General features: G+C 39.0%; 1 pseudogene; it reads left to right on the top strand.

Annotated features, from left to right (window-relative positions):
* Window positions 1–8,487: 8,487 nt before the first annotated feature.
* On the top strand, window positions 8,488–13,062 carry LOC146002981 (RNA-binding protein Unr pseudogene; annotated as a pseudogene).
* Window positions 13,063–13,347: the final 285 nt, after the last annotated feature.

Genomic DNA, 13,347 nt, shown 5'->3' with positions numbered 1-13,347 from the left:
CACTTTGTTTTAAACATTTGTAAAAAAAAGAAAGCCATGTGTTTTAAACTTTTCAAACAAGTTGTTCTCCAACACATTCAACACTATGAGGCACTATCCTGAATGCAGAGTTCCCCTAGACTTGCGAGCTGACATGTTTACTACGGAACTTACTGGACCGCGAATGAGCCCCCTCCCCTCCCCTCCGAGCGTTCATTGGACGAAGCGCACACCCTTCAACATGCGCAAAGAACGCGTTCGCGATTTCTTACTCCAGAGAATCCGGGAAAGGAATATAGTGCGTTCGTTTTAGCTCTGGGCAGAGATAGCTCGTGAACAACTTTGATAATCTCTTATAGGACAGGTTAGTACTCGTTATATAAATATAATTGTTTACATGCTAAAGATATGTGCGTAAATAAGCGAGACGTTACGGAACGGAAATGCCGGCATCTGCACCATGTCACGTGCTATCTCGTCCCAGAACCAAAACGAACGCACTGTATATCTTGAATATTGACGGATTCAGCCTTCGATGTTTCTTAATCTAGTTCCTAACTTAGTGGACTCACGCGTAGAATGTCCACATGCAGCCAAAGCGTCTTTTCTTCTCCCTCGCAGCGGTCCAGACCAAGGAGCTTCCTGTGGGTCGGGAGGCCAATTAAGGCTCCCGAAATAGGGATTCCCTGCAGGTAGCTATGGCAAAGGCTGCTCACTGATAGGGTCGCTACGTAGGAGTCCCACATTTTCATGTACTTGTTTACGTTCAATTTCCTTTCGACTGTTCCTTCTTTCATTAGGTCTCTTTCTATTTATTCCTATTTCCTCTTCTGTTTTGTGTCCATGGACACTTTTGTGACTCAAAAGCACTTGCGGTAAAGCATAACGAAAATGCTATCTCTTGGTGATGACTATGGCTCGGTTACTGATGAAAGATGAAACTTTTTTAAGTTCCTTGAAGACAATGTTAAACCTGGTAGTAGTTAGTTTCCCTTCAGTTAGAACCAGAAAATATTGTCTATATTGCGTATTTTGTGCATTTTCCGGATTATGTTGGCATTTATACATAACCCAGTCAACAAGGTAATGTTGCCACAACGTTGTGGCAACGTTAGCCCCTAACATACCTAACGTTGTTACAACGTTTAATGTATGTTGATACAACGTTGTGAAAACGTTGTGTCAACGTTTAAGGGTCATTTTTTTCAACGTTGCTGCAACGTTGGTTGACAACATTGCCACAACATATACTGAACATTATGTAGCAATGTTAGGTATGTCAGGGGTTAACGTTGCCACAACTTTTTTGCAACATTACCTTGCTGCCTGTGTAATTTATGAATATAACAATGCATATTTAAAATATGGTTATTTCACATGGTAAGCCATTTTTGTATATAATATATATGCGTAACAGGAAAACCTCATGTTTGTAACGTCACAGTTTCTCTTTACATATTATAAAAACTTTTCCTGCTCCACAAAAATGCGCAATTATTAGTCTGGAGATTGTGATGAATTAACCAATCTCTAACTTCAACTGGTAATCGGTTTCTTTTTGCATCATCATCATCATCATCATCATCATTCTTCATTGGTCAGAGGTGGTGTAAGTGCCGTCCCGTAGGACTCTGCTTTGCTTGGGTGAAGGTGTGCTATGTAGAATTGGAGTAAATGAGAAATTGTGGTGAGTTGGTATGGATCGTTTTCCGCTGCAACTGCAACAGCGGGGGTTTCTAGTGTGGGGGAAGTGGGTTGCTCCTGTTATCATGGCTGGAGCGAGAGAATTGAGGACTAGTCCTCGCAGAAGGGTAGTATTTGCCTCCTTGGAGGCTGAGCGTATTGGCAGGTCGTGTTGTTGTTTTGCTCCCTCAGCTTGTGTGGGTACAGAGAAATAATCATGAAATGCAGTTGGAGTTTATACATAGGATTTTACATGAAAATATACAGGGAATATTTGGGTGTACTGCGTACAGGGTTTTAACATAAAGGGTAGTTCATACGGAGGGTAGTGTATTGGATATATTTAGTGAACATATGGGTTTATTACAAGGTTGACAAGGTTATTTGTAGAGGAGGTCAGTTTCATGGGAAATGCTGGGTTACATATAGTGTTGATACATACAGGGATGTAATATAGGATAATACAAGGTTAATACATACAGGTTTGTTCATTAATAAGGTTAGATAAGGTTAACATAATTGGTATACAAGGTATATTCAGGGGTTTTGGTAAGAGGTAGTACAATAAGGTTTTTATAAGGTTACGTTGTTGGGAAGTAAAATAGTTAAGGCAAGGTTCTACTCTTGTGGGGTTTTAGGTTTCGTCTTACAGTTGTTCGTCTTACGGTGGTTCGTCTCTTTGTCTGTTTCTTGGGTCATCAGGTCTGGGGGTTCGGTGTTTCCACCTAAGGATTGGGGTTTGTCCAATGCTGCGTACAGCCGGGTTGTCATGGAAATGTATGTCAGTCCAGAAAGTCTGTGTTAGTCTTACCGCAACTGTCCTCAGCATCTGTAGGTTCAGGTCCTCGTGGATCTGGGTGACTCTGGTGTCCCTGCTGTGCCCGCTAATGGTCCTTGCTGCCCTGTTTTGGATGATCTGGAGCTGTTGGAATGTTGATGCTGCCACCTGGTGCCATGCTGGTATGGCGTAGAGAAGTATTGGTCTTATGCACATCTGGTAGACATGTAGTCTGGTTTCCAGTGAGAGTGAGTAGGCTCTCAGGACAGCATAGAGTCCTCCCAGCCTGCAGCCTGCTTTTTGTCTCACCTCCTCCACGTGGCGTCTGAAGGTGAGTCCTTTGTCCATGTTCAGCCCCAGATATTTTGTGGCATTTTTGTGGGGGATGTCGTCTTCAAGGAGTTGTAGTCTTCTCCGTCGGTGTACTTTCCTTGCTCCGAAGATTACTGCCTCGCTTTTGGTGGGGTTTGGCAGTATCCTCCATTGTTTAGTCCATGTCTCGTATGTCTGTAGTTGATTTTGCATCCTGTCGTAGCATACTTCTAGGTCGCGGTGTGTGGTGAAGAATGCAGTGTCGTCTGCGAAGATGGCAGGGAAGACCATTCTGTGGATTGGCACATCTGCTGTGAAAACCGCATACAGGAGAGGAGCGAGGACCGAGCCTTGCGGGACTCCAGCATGGATTCTTCTAGGTGTAGCACTGGCTCCTTTGTGGCGCAGGATGAAGCTCCGGTCTCGTAGATAGTTATCGATGAGCCGGACGTAGCAATCCGGGAAGCGGTAGTCGTGTAGCCTGAAGGTCACTCCTTCCTGCCAGACCTTGTTCTCTTTGCAGTACTTAGCTCCTGATATATAGTGTGGAATAAAAATATTTATCATGGGAGTTTCACTTGTATTCAACACATTTCATTTTCTGATCTTCCTTACAACTTCAATATTCACACATCTTTCGAAGGATAATAAAACACATTTTTTCACTAATTACAATCGAAAGATTCCTTATTTGTGTTACTAAAAGTTATGTTTGTTTGGCATTTGAGTCGCACTGCCATCTAGTGTACGCTGTAGGAAATATAAGGTTTGTTGGTCAGTGAACACAGAAATTCAGATTAAACAAAACACTCCGATCTGACGCTTGTGGCGCTCATGGTGGTGATCATCCAAACTAAAGCGTATTCAGTGGAATGTGTTTTGCAACGTTGATGCAACGTTATCACAACGTTGTTCCCCTACATACAACATTCATCATAAATACAACATTCATACAACGTTGTGGCAACGTTAGTGTGTTGACTGGGAATATTTAACTATCTTTTGGCGTTGTTGTTGCATTTTCTAAATCAGTTTCGAGGTATATATATATATATGCTTGTCCCTTCCTTGCTTGCAATGAAATTGCGAAGTCTGTCTCGGCTATCTCTGGAGCAAGACGATGTGGAGGGGGGATCGAGTGGGCAGAGTGAAGCAGCAGTACACGCTGCTGCGAAGGCTGGTAACAGCAGTCGCTTTTCCCCTCCACGGAATCCCATTCACTCTCACGTGTTCATTGGTGGAGCCAATGACTACTGGCGCAGATTCTTGTTTTCGTTCGCTTGCTCCAGAGATATACGATATATTTCTAAAACGATATTCTTAGCAAGTGCGCCATTAATCAAAAATATGATCAATACAAAAACACAATATATTTTTAAACTCAAAGCGTTGGCAATTTATTAAATTATTATCGTAAAGTTCCTTTCCTTGAGCAAACTTAAAATTCTTCGGGCGGAGTCAATTTGTAGACTCGCTTGCTGGCCACTAGTATTGCATTATTTAATTTTTGGTCTTACAGTAAAATTAATGGCATTATAAATATATGTGATGGACTTTGAGATGATGGCCTACCACAGCATCATGGGAAAAAATTGTTCAGAAAAATCTTGCTGCGTATTTTATGAAACCTTGTTACATTGTAAAAATAATGAATCGGTAGTTTAAACCACAAAACAACTGGTTTTATAGAATTATTAAACTACTATGATAATAATAAATAATATATAAGGTAATTCCGGAAAAATGGACCGGGGGGTGAGATGGACAATCTCGTTATTTCTGGAACTGGCTGCTAGATTGCACCGATGGCAGTGTTGCCTGGTAATCGCGGATGCTAGTGACATGCTGTGTGGTTTGTTTCGTCGTTGAGCAATTATTGTAGCGAAGATACCTTCTCAATTAAAATCAGGTAGATCAAAGATTTTTCACTATTTACACGCAATGGTATTGCACAAGTTGGCTGATAATATTTTTGAACGAGTATCTCACAGAAAGTGAAAATGATGTTAGTCCATTGTTGTCCAGTGTTCAAGCGTTGCTTACACCAACAGAACCAACATGGCTGTATGACCATAAGGTGTGTTGTACCTGTAAATTCCGCCATTGTGTGAGGGCAGCAACGCCAAGTGGCATTAGCTGACCGCCGGGGTCGAGTGATTCACGTCAGACACTTGCTGTACAGACTGTGAGCGTGCACGATGTTTGTGTGCAATCCGTGTTTCGAAGTGGGCTGACTGTTAGTACTGCGTAAAGCTGTAGTATTCGTGTACAATGTTTGCTTCTTATTTCATTTTGTGAAATAAATCTGTTGTTCAGCATATGGGCTTTCTGTCCAGTGTGGTGATAGCTGCCTCATCCAGACATTCGGTAGAGTTTGACCACGTTGCCACGGGAGAGATGGACCATTTCGTGTGTGATTAAAAAGTCAGTTTTCGGCAAATTATTGATAACTTTTTATTTTTGAGACTGATACTTAGGTAATCAAATTGATATAAGTTTTTTTTCGTAATGTAATCTGCCAATTTGGGGTGCCTCCGTGCGGATGTATGTCTGTGTGTGTGTGTGTGTTTGTGTTTGTGTGTGTGCGTGTTATTTTATTGTAGCTTTCTGTATATTGTATGTTCAGAAAACACATTGACACATAATACAAAGTAAGATTATTCTTAATATACACGAATACTAATAGTGTTTCTCTTTGTTTCAGAAACATGCCAACCACGTACAAAAGGAAGCTGAATTCTACTAGAGGACACTGGAGTGGAGATGACTTTGTGAAGGCCATTGATGCAATCAACACAAAGCGCATCTGTATCAACGAGCCTGCAAGGTATTTTAATATTCCCAAAAATACTCTTAAAAGGAGATTACAAACAAATTATGTTTCTACGGGGTGTCTCGGTCCATCGTCCATATTATGGGAAGAAAACGAACGGAAAATGGTGCTTCACATCAAGAAATTACAAGGGTATTGCTTTACACCATCACGAGATTCTGTTCGATCTATGGCTTTCCACTTAGCTCAACAATTGAACATCAAACATAATTTTGATTTGGAGAGTCAAAAAGCAGGCTATGATTGGTTGAAATAGTTTTTAGCTCAAAATACTGACTTATCAGTAAGAAAGTCAGAACGCATATCTGTCATTAGAGCTCTTGGGATGAACAAAGAAGTTGTTTCAAAATATTTTGACTTATTAGAAAATATTTTAATTGAACACGAGCTCATCAATAAGACCGGGCACATCTTCAACGTAGACGAGACTAGCCTACAATTCAACAACAAATCAGGAAATGTTATTGCTAGTAAAGGATCAAAAAATGTTGGTAGTACTCTTATATCTAGTGAAAGGAGAGAGATGATATCTTTGGTTGCTTGTTTCAGTGCAGAAGGCACGTACATTCCTCCTTATTGCATCTTCAATGGGAAAAACCGAAAACAAGAATTTTGTGACGGTATGCCTCCTGGTTCAGAAATAGCCATGAATGAAAAATCTGCGTACATTAACTCCGATTTATTTTGCGATTGGCTGAAAAAACATTTTGTGACAAGAAAGCCTACAGGCAAAGTCTTACTAATTCTTGATCGCCACACTTCTCATTTCAGCTCTGTAGAGATGCTTGAGTTTGCAGAAACTAATGACACAGCATCCACAAAACAACTGGTTTTATAGAATTATTGAACTACACACACACAGCCACACCATCCATTTAACCACTTGACAGGAGTTTTTATAAGTCTCTTAAGTCAAATTACAATGCCGCATGCAATACATTCATGAGGAACAACCCTACAAGACAGATTGGAACACTTCAGTTCGGTCAACTGTTAGGTTTTGCATGGTCAAAATCAGCTACAGTGGAAAATGTCCTGTCCGGCTTTAAAGCAACTGGGATTTTCCCTTTAAATAGGTTTGCTATTCCAGACTACGCCAATTTGACGCCTCAAGAAGAGGCTTCAGGAAATAATGACGAAATAGGTGCGACTGGCGCACCGAGTGCTGTTGCATCGAGTTCAGGGCATCTACATCCTGCTGAACAATTGCCGGTTGCTGGAACTTAAACTGGAAGCACCAACATGTTCAAAGGGAGCAGTAAAATCAATTCACCTACTAAAATACTGAAAAGTATTTCTCTTCTTCCTATTCTGAAGAAGAAAACTACCTTGCGTGATAAGGAACCAAGCATTTCGAAAATACTCAATTCAGGGGAGAATATAGGTCTCCAAAAATCTAAAAAGGTAAGAAATGATAGGCGCGATGGTAAATCTAGCACGTCTAAATGTAAGATACCAAGAACTTTACGACGAGAGAGGAATGACTCGTCAGGTTCCGAAGAATGTTATGGTGATGCAAATGATTGGGATGAAAATGAATTTGCTGGGTGTGGTGAGAATTTCAGTACAACTACCAGCACTGAAGACTGGATTCGATGTACTGCGTGTTCCCGTTGGTTTCATGAGAGTTGCACCAAGTATGAAAATAAGTATGACTTGTGTGGGTAGAAGACTTAAGAACTAAAGTAATTCAAATTTAAATTATAATCATAATATTGTATTTTGTCTTAACGGTTTATTTTGTGTAAAAGAACAGTGTTTTAAAACTAATGAATTGATACATTCCTGTCCTCAGTTTTCGGTTGTCCAGCTCTCCCATAGAGCATGGTCTGTCTAACCCGGAGTCATATGGGATAGAAGGGCCACTGGCATATTTTTTTCTTATTTTTGTTAAAATAATGTTTTTGCTCCTTTCACATTTCAAACATTATATATTATTAGGATATATCGATAAGATACTGTGGTTCAATTTTATCTCGAGTATTGCCGTATATAACAAAAATATTGCAATTCTAAAAAGGGGGTCCATTTCTCTCGGACTCACCTTATATATGTATGTATGTATATACACACACACACATATATATATAGCACTATGTGGAGTATTCCAAGTGAAAGTGCCCCCGAACCTTAAGTTTCAAAATTTAAGGCTATGTTGTAACTTTATCCTACATTGTGATTCAACAATCTAAAATTGTGATTTGGATAAAAATTCAAGTATTATACATAATTTAGTTAGAGGGTAGAATTTGTTTACATATTGTTCGCTTATTTTAACTTTTTCATGCACTTTCATTTTATTTTGTATCCCACCGAAAACAATTAATTTCTACATTAACGGCTATATTACCCCCTCAACTCCACTAGAAAATTCAAAGGTAAATAACTTTCTCTCTTAGTCTTAAATCATTTATTTTTCATCATTTGACAAATTCCAAATTAAAATAAATTTCTTATTAAGTGAAGAGGCAGTTTATCGTCTGACACAAAATTGTTTACTATGGCGGCATGTCGTCAGTGCTGTGCTGTGTCGTGCTTGTGTAACAATTAGTATAGGAAACTTGAAGCAACAATCAATTACAAAATCAGCCACAATCAGCACCCAGCACGCATTGAAGACATCTGAGGATTTTTGTTATCTCTATTTCATCTAAAATCTCTGTGTTCGTCGTGAGTTCTTAGGTCTTTCTATGGAAAACCTATTTGCTTTGTAAAAAATCTAAATTTGAAATCAATAGGAAAATAAAAATCGCATTGATGAACTTACATTGAAACATATGCAACCGAAAATAATGTTGAACAACTTGTAAGTTCATGTTCCAATCATAAATTTACAAAGATGAATTCTGTGATAATCTTGTTTTAAGTGTTACATTAAAAATCTAAGTTTAAAATCGACATCATGTCCGCTAATCCTCAGTGGAGAAATTTCCTGCCGTCACTCATGAGCACGGACACTGCAATACTTGACTTTAAGTCTCTGATCCCAACTACTTCCTCAGTGAACTCGGAAGCTTTCGGAACCCACCAAACGGAACCAGTCAAACCACTATCCTTCCACCTACGGTTCATATTCACCATCCAGTTCCTCCAGAAGTAGTAGATTATCAATTGGTAATTTCAGCGGAACAGGAACCAGCGGTATTTTGGTGTTCAACGTATATACCATATCATCCAATAGTAACAGTAATGACAATTCCTATAGCAGCTACAGTGGCTCAGGATATAGTGATTCATCCCTTAGAAACCAAGGAATCAGTGAGACTAGAATTATTGAGAAATTATTGCACTCTTTTGGCTTTATTCAATGTTGTGAAAGGCAGGCTCGATATTTTTTCCACTTCAGTCAATTCAATGGTAAGAAAGAACATTTGAAAACTGGGGATCCAGTTGAGTTTGAAATTATGTATGACAAAGAAATGGCAAGCCTATCACAAGTGTCGTAATCAAAATTGCACCAGAAGTGGTTCTGAGTGATGAACGTGTGACAGGAAATGTAACAACTGAAGTAAGGAATGAAGGAATGCAGCCTGAATTGCAGGGTCGCATCAGTTATGAGATCCGAGGAGATTTTTTTCTTCCTTCCATATAGCAAAGAGGATATTGAAATAAATGTAACTCTGCAGTCCGGGGATAAAGTCAGCTCCAGATTGCTACTAACCAGAGAAGCGGCAATCTTGGTGCATGCCACGTGCGTCTGGAAAATCCTGCAAGTCAAGTGAAGTATCAAGGCGTCGCTTGTTCCACGAAAGTAAATTTTGGCTTCATTGAAAGAGCAGATGTTCTTAAGGAGATTTTCTTCTACTTTTCTGAAACAAAAGGATTGAAGGATGAACTGAAGCTGGGATATGATGTGGAGCTCATAATACAGACTCGAAATGACAAGTAAGTAACATGCAACATCTCAAAACTTACACCAGGCAGTGTTGTGTATGATATGTAGGTACAGACTTGATTAAAGGCCAGGTTCTGAAGCGTCTGGATGGGGGGCAAGAACGGCATCAAAATGATCCCTTGCCAGGACGCCTTCGGTATTCATGCCTCATTCATGTACCTAATCAAGGGGTCCCGGGTTCGATACAAGGTGGAGGATCCCACTTTAATCTGTAGGTCCAGTCCCGGTTAGCCTTTCTGTGCATGAAGTGGACTTAAATCAACAATTCAGTCATATATATATTGCATTGCTTCATTTTACTTCGCTTTTTGTGCCACTTTTAGATAATTTGCTAGATGGGGACGAGTGGTGACATGATGAAATTGATGAATAGACACTCACAAACATCCATGCCCAGGCTGGGATTCGAACTCGGTACCCTAGCGTCGTAGCGCGATGTGCTAACCACTCCGTCATGGGGCCGACATATACACAATCCGGCAATTTGAAATCGAGACTTGTGCTGTAAAAAATAAACAAGTCTTCATAGAAAGTTACTTACCTTGGATCATTCAAAGTAGGACCCTCCTGCATCCACACATCGTAGCGCAATGCCTACCAGGGTATAGAAGGATTGCTGGTATTCGTTTTGTGTAATACTTTTTAAAATCCATGTCGTAGCCCTGTTGATTGTTGTTACATCATAAAAGTAGGAACCTTTCAGTGCCGATTTTGGTTTAGGAAATAAAAAATAATAATCATACGAAGCCAGATCCGGTGAGTAGGCAGGGTGTGACAACACACAGAGTCGATTTAGGGTCAAAACGTTCTTCGCAATCACAGTCTTGCGACTTGAGGCACTGTCATGAAGCAGACGCCAGCTGCCATCATCCCGATACTCGGGCCTCACAGTGTTATTCCTTGCACCAAACGTTTCAGTACCTCAAGAAAAATGCAGCAGTAACAGTCTGTCTAAAATTTCAGTCTTCAGTAATGTAACGCTCTTCCTCGCTCGCAAAGGAACATAAATTAGATTGTGTGCAATTCGATATTCATTTGTTTCCCTTGTTCGAAGAAGTAATACGTCACCAATCATGTGACTATGGAAAGGGAGGGCTCTCGCGTGGCTTGCAGAGCTCTCTCTCTCTCTCTCTCTCTCTCTCTTACTCTGGCAGCGGTAGGGGTTACCTGTCGTAGCTCTACCTTGGACTGGTGGAATCGGTTAGCTGAGATTGTCATCTGTGTAATGGTGGTATAATTAATATGTATTTAAGTTTATTTTAAGAATTATAATACTTCAATTAGTTAATTAGTTTCATTTGTGCACTATTTAGTTATTCCATGTTTAATACTACCATTGCGCAGATGGTCGTTTCAGATTGGCCGATACTTACTAGTCTTGTTCATTTGGTATCTAATTAGATTTACGATTTCTCCATCCAAAATTGCTGACTAATATATTATATACGGAACAATAATATCGAATATTGAACACAATCTAAGTCCGGTACATCTATTTGGCCTTGTATGAAATGGGTTGGTTGTATCATTAATTTAAATTAATGTAAATCGGACATGTGTATATTATACTAAATTTTGTTATTGGAAGATTTCTATTATTGACGTTACTGCTGTTACATATGACCAATTTCGAGTAGATATTTCATCAATAAATTGTTAAATTTACCTTTTAATTTTTGTACTTCCCACAAAGGCCTCTGAATTGGGCGAATAGTTCAATAATCAAGGTAGTCAAATTGTCAGCCATTAGTATATATAATTGTAGAGGGCTAATGACAGAATCCCAAATCTAAATTATATGTGAAAATACTAGGGTGGTGACAGAGAAGAGCATGGTTTTGTTCAATGTGGGAAGTACGTAACATTTTGCAAAGTAAATTTTAGGGAAAAAGGATGAACTTAAATGAATCAAATTCTCTATTGCAAACAGTAGATCAAACTGGTTATTTAGATCCGTCTAGTGCATTAGGAATACAGCCGGTTTCTTCCACGATGTATTGTGAAGGTCAGGAACAGGTGGCGATGAGTTCGTCACGGCCAGGTGTGTCTCGACCGGAAGTGAAAGTTGAGGTTAAAAGATCGTATGATCGAATGCCTTGTAGGCATAAGTGGGTAAATAAACGTCCTTCTAAGAATTTAATTGATTTTTCTGATTCTAGTGATGATGAGAGACATAATGGGGGGCATAATTCTCCAATTTTTGCTGGTAGTTGTATTAAGAAAATAACAAGTAATGTCGCTAGTCAAACTCTGTTAAATTTGATTAACAATGTCCCCTCAGTAATGGATGAAAATCCTCTTAATCTGTTTGATTTTATATGGCATATAAACAGCATAATTGAAAAGGATATTTTTCCAGCAAGAGAAATACTTCTCTCTGCTTTACATAAGTTGCCATGTAAAATAAGTGACGTAATATGGAAACTTATAGGTAGTGATCTATCTTGGTCTGCAATTGTTCAAAAAATAATGGATAAATTTGTAACAACGTCAGGAAAAGAACTCATTGTTAATAAGTTCATATTTCGTATCCAAGACAAAAATGAAGATGTAGTAGAATTTTTTGAAAATCGATGGAGGGCTGCAGTTTTAGTAGATTTGGGGTGGCCTGAAGAAGAGCTTATTCAGTGCTTAATTGAAAGAATGCTCCCTAACTATTCTGAACACTTTATTTTGAATGGTGTCCCTTCGTGCGTGTGTGATCTAAAAGCTAGATTACAATTATTGCAGAAACATCAGAGAGTCGTTAAAGATTTCAGATCAATTACTTCAAGTGACAAATTACGTAACACAGTGGAAAGTAAACCAATAATTTGCAGACAATGTTATAAGGCAGGACATGTAAGAAAAGTTGCCCCTATAGACAGAATAGAACCTTCATGCCAGCATTTGCAAATTCTTCGAAAGAAAGTGATACCGTGGTTGCAGTGTTTGTTCCTATTGTTCTAGAAAATCAAACATTAAATGCTTGCATAGACACTGGCTGTACAGATTCAATTATCAGGAGAGATGTGATTCATAAACTAAATCTTAAGAGACAATTGAAGATCAATGAGTGCAATGATAAATTAAAAGTGGGGAATGGAACATACATATATTTTCACCAAAAAGTAACATTAAATGTGAAGTGCGATTATTTATCGTGGCCACAAACTTTTTATGTAAGTGACAATTTGCCTGTTGACTGTATACTGGGTGTGGAATTTCAAATAAAATCGAAAATGGCCATAAATATGCCGAAACAAGAAGTTAGTTTCAACAACGGCGGAGTGGTTTTGCCAATTAAATGGAACTGTTCAAGTTTTAATATTCAAAATGTATCTTTCCAGGAGAACTTTAATAATGTATTTGTGTCTTTACCCCCTGTTAACAATGGTAATCTACAACAAAGAAGATACAACCAGCAGCAGCCAAGAACAAGTGGATTTTCAAGGAATGCTTCTCAATTCAATCAGGCAAGACGTGGTCAACAGCGTGCTCCACAGCAAACAAGAAGTGGACAAGTTCCAGGAAACCAATTCAGGAAACCCTTTACGTCAACTTCCAGTACTTCAGTTCCGGATGCATTGTGTGGAGTTATGAACGAGCTTTCGCAGGATTTTGAAGAAAAATTAGGTGAGCTTAAAAATCAATTTTATGACGTTATTAGTGATTCTATTGGACACATTAAAGGTTTCGAATACCGTATTCAATTAACAGACAATATTCCAGTGAGAATGATGCCATATAATTTGGGTCCAAAGAAAGAAAAGGAAATGGAAGAAATTATTGATAATTTGTTAAAGCAAGGCGTTATTGAACCTACTAATGGAGCATATGCTTCTCCAGCATTTATTGTGTATGGAAAAAATGGATCTAAAAGAATGG

This window comes from Lepisma saccharinum, chromosome 19, assembly GCF_977018435.1.
Source record: "Lepisma saccharinum chromosome 19, izLepSacc3.1, whole genome shotgun sequence".
In the NCBI taxonomy this organism is placed as follows: Eukaryota; Metazoa; Arthropoda; class Insecta; order Zygentoma; family Lepismatidae; genus Lepisma; species Lepisma saccharinum.
The sequence above is the reverse complement of the archived record's forward strand: the minus strand, read 5'-3'. Positions and strand labels throughout refer to the sequence as shown.